The 8,471-nt window shown below is 49.1% G+C and overlaps 1 long non-coding RNA gene across 1 annotated transcript; it reads right to left on the reverse strand.

The window, feature by feature from the left end:
- Positions 1-1,868: 1,868 nt before the first annotated feature.
- LOC121133767 lies at positions 1,869-7,942 on the reverse strand. The gene is made up of 2 exons (XR_005870743.1): positions 6,970-7,942; positions 1,869-2,813 (listed from the first exon to the last, which is right to left on the reverse strand). It is a non-coding gene; the product is annotated as an uncharacterized LOC121133767 (long non-coding RNA).
- Positions 7,943-8,471: the final 529 nt, after the last annotated feature.

Below are 8,471 nucleotides of genomic sequence, written 5' to 3' on the forward strand. Positions count from 1 at the left end.
TGTATTAAATTTTTCTTTTGGAATAAGCTGTGGATTTTGTTACAATCTGGTTGAGAGAAGCCTTTTCAGTGAGGGGATTAAAATGGCATTTTCTAAATTAGACTCCCTTCTCTGTGGTTTCTTTGTCTGGATTCTTTACTGACAACTAGGATTTCCATGAATCCTAGAAAGCCATTAGATTCTAACTGTTAGAAGATTCACTTATCACTTCAGGTGACATTCCAGACATCAAGATGTGGTTCAGCTAACAGCAATTTTGTTTGAATTAAACACTGGGAGTCATTTGTACTAGTACACTGATCTTGGTAAAATGGGGATGTAGAATAATTCCACATGGAAAAAAAAAAGTCCCACATCATCATCACAGGTTCCTGTGCACTCAGTCAAGAGTAGATGAGTAAGGAAGAGGTGGGCATTTCCTCTGACTCCTTCCCCATGTTTCCTATGCATCTGTGGCCATCATTTCTCTCGGGACCAGGGACCTCTGAGGAAGGTAAAAGCAGTCAGCAAGGCAAGGCCTGCCTGCTTGTACATCCAGGAGCAGCCAGACACAGTGTGGCCTTCTCTAGCTGGTCTGCCTTTTGCCAGGGAAATCCAAACCACCCTACTGCCCTAGGTAAGAGCACCAGAGCCGTATGTCCAGGAGCCACCTTCGTCTTTGCAGAAAGTCTGCATGGCGGTGGCTTCTGTCCCAGGATCCTGATGGCCTCCACCCTGTCACCCCGATGGGCTTCTGCTCCCAGCTCCTGACCTTAGGAGCAACACTCTGCCCATCTCAGCTCTTCAGTGAGTCTTGTAAGCAAGAGTCAAAGAAACCACCTAACTAGACCACTTGGTGGGTAGAAGGGCTTACTGGGGCTCAAACTGTCAAGGCTGTCTCGGCATGCGTGCATGTGTCGGGGGAGAAGCAAACGGTGGAAAATCAAGTGGATCTCAGGATACTCAGCAGGGCAGAGCGTTTGATCTGATGCAGGCTTCTGTGTATCCAATAGCAACCCTTGTGTTTAGAGTCAGAGTCCTTCTTTTTGGGACATCGTCACCAGCACTGGCATTTTGGAGGACCCACTTTGGAACCAACAGACCCTACATAGCATCATCACCCCTAGAAGGCTCATTACAACCAGTCACTGTACCCCATGTAAAACGACTGCTCCTGAGGTCTAGACTTGGCCTTCCCCATCCCCTCTCCTGGCTGGGGCCATATTGAGAGGCTCGGGGGCAGAGACCACAGCAGTAGGAACAGAAATGTAAGTATTGCATGCAGCAGATTCATGAGCCTTGAGAGTCCAGCAGAGACCTGCACCATGTGCTGTGCGGAGCTCTGTGACTCTTCCTATCTCTGTTAATCCTTCTGCTCTTCCAAGGCTGCTCTGAGGCTGCTCTGCCAGCTCACTTTGTTTCTTTCTCCCCTTACACTCTTTGTCTTCTGCTCTCTGTTCTTAGGCCCAAGCATGCCATGTCTTTATCTGCCCCAGGCCCTTTGCATGTGCTGGCCCAGCCTGCTTTCTGTGCCCATTCATTCATCTGTCAGGTCCAAGTTCTGGGTCATTCTCTAAGATAAACCTTTGACCCTCCACTCTACCCTCACTCATTCCCTCCACACCAGTCTCTTAAGCTTTTTATTGAAAATCAGTGTTTTTCACATAACAATTTTGATCAGTTTTTCCCTCCCTCAGTCACTCCCAGATCCTCCCCACCTCATTACCCACCTAACTTCTTCCACTTTCTAAAACAAACAAAAACAAAATGACAAACACATATATAGCCTCACAAAAATGAAAATAATGAAGACCAATTAAGACACACAAATGGCCAAACAAAGCAAAATCAGTAAAAAAAAAAAAGTCTATAAAATAAACACCACTGGATTAATTTTGTGTTGGTCATCTATTCCTGGGCATGAGACCTGCCCTAAGATGTGGTTAATATTCCCAGTGAGACTCCATTGGAGTAAAATGACTTTTTCTTTTCCGATGGGTACCAGCTATAGATAGCTTCTTGGTTAGGGATGGGAGCCTGCCTGTGTCCACTCCCCGTCCCAGTCCTGGGACCCTGTCTGCTTGAACCTGTGCAGGTCTTGTTCATGCTGCCATAGGCTGTGAGGGCATATGCTTATCAGCCCTATGGAGTCTGGAAGAGTCAGCCATCACCCCTGGCTCTTACAATCTCTGCCTCCTGTCCCCTGAGTCTTGAGGATAGTCTTTGATGAAGACATCCTACTCAGGGCTGAGTGCCCCAAAATCTCTCACAGCAGTCTCTCTAAACCCCATAGCATGAGCCTGCATTTGAAGTTTACCTTCTTGGGCAGCCCCATGGCTGCCATTTCTCTTAGAGGGGAAGGGTGGCACAGGGGATGGGGTTCACTACTGCAGGGGAGGCTCACTGACACCAGCTCTGCTTTTGCTTCTCACCCAGTTAAAGGCACAGGTATCTTCGTTTCTCTCCAGAGCTGCCCATGACGATGCCATCAGCCTCTGACTTTAAACTACACATCCCAAGGACAATGTCCGAGACTCCTGTCTTGTTCATTACATTTTCAGCTCGCATCTGGCCAGGCAGGTGCTAGCACCATGAGTGGAGGTGACACATTGACCCTCTCAGCCTCATTGATGTTAAGGTCCCTATACAGATGGCTGTAAACCCTGGGGCAGGTCTGGAATCCTTACCAGTGATACCTCAGTTTACCATAATGCAAGGGGCTTCCAACAGGTCAAGGTTACCAGCAGCAGAAATAATTCTGATAATTTTCCAGAACTCTGTGTCTCCTGCAGGGTGCTCTCCAGGAAGGTCCTTGTGGAGGGCTCTCAGCCCTTCTAGAAAACAAAACCAAGATGGATACAGAGCTAACATTTTCTGATGCTGGTTTTTGTAGCACCGTTTTCATACTCTGTCCTGATCAACAGGAGTTAGGTGAGGTGAGCAGCTCACTGAACACAGAACACCATCTTGATTTCTCTCTGCAGCACAGAGCCTGGGCCTGGAAATGCAGCCTGCTCTTCCCCTGAGTGAAACCCTGTGATGTCATGGGGCCAGTCTGTCTGTATTATCCATGGACAGTTTTGCCCAGGCCTCTGTACCCTATCTGTACACACCAACATACATACATGTCCCCCATGTAAGTGACCTTCAAGTTGGCTCCACTCAAACATAGCTTAAGGCCATGTTCCTGCTCTGCCTGCAGCCTCCCCTGCCATGACAAGGGTCCTCTGTCAGTCGTTAAAGCTCGAGTCATGTGGACTTCTCCCTGTCTCTTTTCCCCTTACAGTGGGGCCTCAGCCTCTCACATTCTAAGAGCAGGTCCTTAAGCATCGTTCTAAATTGCAGGTCCACCAGATGCAGTTAGTGAAGATGGAGTTGGAGTGGGTCCTGAATCCAGTGCCTGGCATCCTCAGGGTAGGAGGGGACACGAGAGAGGCACATGAAGATAAGAGCTGCACAGCTATGCGTCAAGGAACAAACACCAAGAACTTTGCCTAACACGGGACACACATTAGCACTTCCACAGAGCGAGGCCTGGGAAACCCTGGCCTGTGACCACCACACTTGTTCCTGACCTCTTGGAGGTCTCCTAGATTGTCATGCTGTCATCACGGACTTTCCGGGTTACCCCATTTACAACTTTGTATGACTCACTGACGAGGTGCCCGTTCCCACACTCTGAGCCTTCCTGTCACCCGGCAGTCACCCCCAGATACTCTGTGTCTGTCACAGTAACTTTTTTTCATCTCCATCCACCACAGAAAGGCGGACATTTTTGTTTCACTCTCCTGGAGTCTCAGTCCCCAGAAACAGTGCTCAGTACATATAGGTTGGGTGGCTAGATGGATGAAAATTAGATCCTGTAAGAGGGAAGACAGAGAGGTGCCTCAATGGTTGAGAGCTCTTGCAGAGGGCTGGGGTTTATTGCCTAGAACCTACATGGTGGCTCAAAACCATCCATATTGAGTTTCATGGTATCTGATGCCCCGTTAGGGCCTCCACAAGCACCAGGAATACACATGGTGCACATGCATGTTACGTTGGGCCCAGCAGTCATATGTGGGCCACTTCATGTCCTTGGTGACCTAATGACCCTGCCCTGACTCCCAATAGCACTGTCACTTATGGTGACTGTGAAATAACCCAGATCTGGGACTGTTGACATGACCCCAACAACCCCCGAGACGCACATGAAAAGCCACACGTCTATTCCTCATTTGTGCATGTGAGACGCACATGAAAAGCCACACGTCTATTCCTCATTTGTGCATGTGAGACGCACATGAAAAGCCACACGTCTATTCCTCATTTGTGCATGTGAGACGCACATGAAAAGCCACACGTCTATTCCTCATTTGTGCATGTGAGATGCTCTTGGGGGTCTGGTGTTTTGTTTTTCCCCAAGAGGTCGAGTGAATTTTGGGGCCAGTGAAGCACACTGGAGTAGAGAGTGAGAAACCAGGACCCCCAGAATACTGTTGAGTGTCAGCCATGTGCCAGACTGCAGGGAGCTGTGCGGTGTGACAGGGCAGCTTGACCAGGGGCATTTTTATGTTTCTGATGTTATGCCTCTCAACTCCCTGAACAAAAGCCGTCATGAGGGGGCTGGACAGACAGCTCACCCAGGCTCTGCGCCTACAATCCATCTGGGTGTGATGGAACTAGCTGGACACAGGTGGGTTCCACTGAGGTCACTGGCCAGCTACTTGGGAAGCTTCAGGCAGACCAGTAGGAGACCCTGCCACCTATAAGTAAATACATGATATCACCTAAAGCTGTCTTCCTGCCTCCACAGGTCACATCCATTCACATGCACCCTACATACATGGCCACACATGCAAAGCCATCGTGCAATTACTACTTCTTGACACTTCCAGAGCTAAGCACCTGTTCTGGGATTGACTCGAACTTCCAGGATAGGGCTGGCTGCCATGGGCAGGTGGGGACAAGGACTCTCCAAAGTCCTTACTGTGAGATCAGCTCTACATAATATCCTGGAACTCACTATTTGGACCAGGCTGGCCTCAAACTCACAGAGATCCTGACTCTGTCTCCTGAGCCCTGGGATTAAAGGCTTGAGTCATCACACCCAGCCCCCAAACTTTCTTGGTCACATGTCCTAGTTAGCAAAAGTTCTGAGCATAAACTCAGTAGAAGGCTGTTTTTTAAGTTTCAGAAATGACAAAATGTATTCTAGTACACTATTTATAAAACACACCCAGAAGGGATCTTCTAAAATAATGAGGTTTTCAAAAGCAGCTTTTATTTAGATGTATGCTTTGTCTCGGGTGTCCTCTGAGGTGCTCAGACCCAATCTTGGCAACTCTGTGTCAGATGATATTCATAAGATGCATCTGCAACAGCTCCCTGAGAGCCATCCCAGCAAATGAAGTGGAGGCCCTGCCGCCAGCTGTCCCAGAAGGGCTCTGACCTCAGGGCTGTCACCAGCCATGGTCAGCATGGTGAGTGGTCCCAGATGATGAGCAAGAGTGAGACACTCAAGAGCTGGGACTTTGTCTGTGTTTTCAGCTTGGTCTTTACCATCTTTCTAGAACTTTCTATGAAAGATGGCAGCATTGGGTTGGGCTCTATAGCTGGGATGAGGAAACGAGACAGGCTGCTTACAGGATGCTTGAGGTCTTTCCCAATGGGCAGCCAGTGTGTTTCTGCAAGGAATGTGGCTTGAGTGTCACTCAAGGCTTGTGACTGGAGGCTTGGTCACTGGGGTGGAAGTACCGAAAGATGGAGTACCGTCTCTGTCTCCATGCTTCCCGTCTCACAGTTAAGCCTTCCTCTGCATGTGTCCACCACCTACCACAGGCCCAACTAGACTAGAGCCAGAGCCTGGGCAGGGCCAGGCAAGTCTCCAAACCTATGTGATAAAGAAGTCTCTCTCACAATTAGCCATCTCTTTTGTCACAGCAGCACAAAGCTGACTAGGATAGGCAGAGACCGAGAGTTGTAGTTAGCTCCCTTCTATGACAAGACATCAAATGCTAATCAGACTCTTTCCCAGCCCATTTGCAGTTAAGGGATAGCTCTTGGTTTGATGTCCTTGTGGAGTCCATGCTTTCACTTGTCAGCCATGTCCTCTCCCATGAGCTACATCCACAGCCCAGGGAATATAATGTCAGCAAAAGAAAGTGCGGCATATCCACACTGTGCCTTTAAAAACATATGGACGGTTCTAATCCTTTCCCCATCTCTTCTTTACAGTAGATGAACCGTGGACACCCAGCACAGCGGCGTGGTCCATGTGGACAAGGGAAATCCACTGGGATGGCAAAGCAGCACACCAGCAAGACCCTTTGGCCACTGTGCCCAGCAGTACTTGTACTTGAATGTGACGTGCTCCCCACAGCTCACACATGGGAACACTTGGCGACCATCTGGTGGTGCCGCTTAGGAAGACTGGAAAATTTAGCATGTGGAGCCTCCCCTGAGTTCTTGTGTCACTAGAGGTGGGTCTTGACGGGATGAAGCCTGGCTCTACTCCCTGTCCACTCTGCTTCCTGTTCCTCCAAGATGTGATCAAGTCAGAGGTCCCAGATGCTCACCCCTGCTGCCATGCCTTCCACTCCATGACAGGCTGTGGCCCCTCACTGAGCCAATGTGGACCTTTCCTCCGTAAAGTTACTTTTATCATAGCAACAAGAAAAGCAAGTAATGTGAGTTACTCTCTAGAGGAAATCAAGGGAAGGCCACGGGTAACGGGGCCCAGGGATGTGTCCTGTGATGCAGCAGTGGAAAGCCCAACAGACATTTAGTCCAGAGAAGTACAGCTCAGGTGAGTCACAGAACTTGCCCTCAGACACCCAAGGCTGTCCTGGAAGCTGAGTAAGGCTGGGGCACAGCCCCAGAATGGCACTGAGCTGAATAATGATGAGAGTTGATATGAGGCCCTCAGAGAGGCTCCACTGTGATTCCAAGAACACAAGTGCATTTTGAACAACCGAGATTAGTCAAAGTGAAGGAAGGAGGCAGTGTTACCTGAGACCTTTCCACGTGCCAGATGGTGTTGAAGGCTTTGTCACCCACCTCTGGTGTCACTGAATTCCCATCACTCTCCAGGGTGAATACATCAGCGCACCAAGTCCTTTGCTGAGAGCTCCCCGGAATCCTTCAGCAGCCATGTTTCCAGAGGCAGCAGCCAGTCAGTCACCAGGCACAGGCACAGGCATGGGCACGGGCACAATAGCTTGTTGTCACCCATCCTGTGAAGTGATAGTGAGTGTCCAGTGTGGCGGGGATGTGTAGGGGGAGGTTTCTGTCTACAACTCTGATCAGGTCTGTCCTGCAAGCCACTCCCAAATAACCATACAGAAACTTATTATTAATTATAAATGCTTGGCATAGGTGTGTCTCCAGCCAGCTCTTACAACTTCAATTAATCCATTTCTATTAACCTATGTGCTGCCCCGAGGCTCATTTACCTCATCTATGAACTTTCCATGTTGCTTCTTCCAAATCTGGCTTGAGACTCCTCAGACTCTGCCCTTCTTCCTAGAATTCTCTCTGCCCTGAAAATCCTGCCTAGCCATTGACCAGTCAGCTCTTTATTAACCAATTAGAATAATACATATTCACAGTGAGCAAAAGGATTACTCCACAGCAGGGATGTATACTGCTCTTATTCACTGTTCCATATTGCATACACATGTGGTAAAATATCACCCCAGGGGCCATAAATATACAAATTGTCATGTGTTTTCTTTATTGCTATTGAAATCCCTCCCAAGTACTATACTCTTGAATACTTACTTTTGTTTGAGGCAATGTTGGAGCTTTTAAGACACAGTCTTTCATCAGTTTGGAGCCTGCTGATTCTTCTAGGCTGGGCCAACAAACCCAGGGGAATCTGCTTGACTCTGCCTCCCTTGTACTAGGGTCACTGGGACCCACTCCCATGCCCAGATATTTTTTTATTTAAGTTAGAAACAAGCTTGCTTCACATGTCAATCCCAGCTCCCTCTTCCTTCCCTCCTCCCCCGCCCCCCACCAGCCTCTCCAGCCCCCCATCCCCAATCTGTTCCCCAGGGAGGGTGAGGCCCTCCATGGGGGATCTCCAGAGTCTGTCATTTCGTTCATGGCAGGGCCTAGGCCCTCCTGCAAGAGTCCAGGCTGAGAGAGCATCCCTCTATGTGGAATGGACAGCCAAAGTCCATTTGTATGCCAGGGATAAATACTGATCTACTACCCGAGACCCCATAGATTGCCTAGGCCTCCTCACTGACACCCATATTCAGGGGGTCTGGATCAGTCCCATGCTAGTCTCCCGGACATCAATCTGGGGTCCAAGAGCTCCCCCTTGTTCAGGTCAGCTGTTTCTGTGGTTAAACCAGCCCAGTCTTGATTCCTTTGCTCATCAGTCCTCCATCTCTGGGTTCCAGGAGTTCGGTTCAGTGTTTAGCTGTGGGTGTCTGCCTCTGCTTCCATCAGTCACTGGATGAAGGTTCTAGGATGGCATATAAGGAAATAGTCCATACCCAGAC

The sequence above is a fragment of the Mesocricetus auratus genome, unplaced genomic scaffold (assembly GCF_017639785.1).
Source record: "Mesocricetus auratus isolate SY011 unplaced genomic scaffold, BCM_Maur_2.0 Super-Scaffold_100024, whole genome shotgun sequence".
NCBI lineage: Eukaryota > Metazoa > Chordata > Mammalia > Rodentia > Cricetidae > Mesocricetus > Mesocricetus auratus.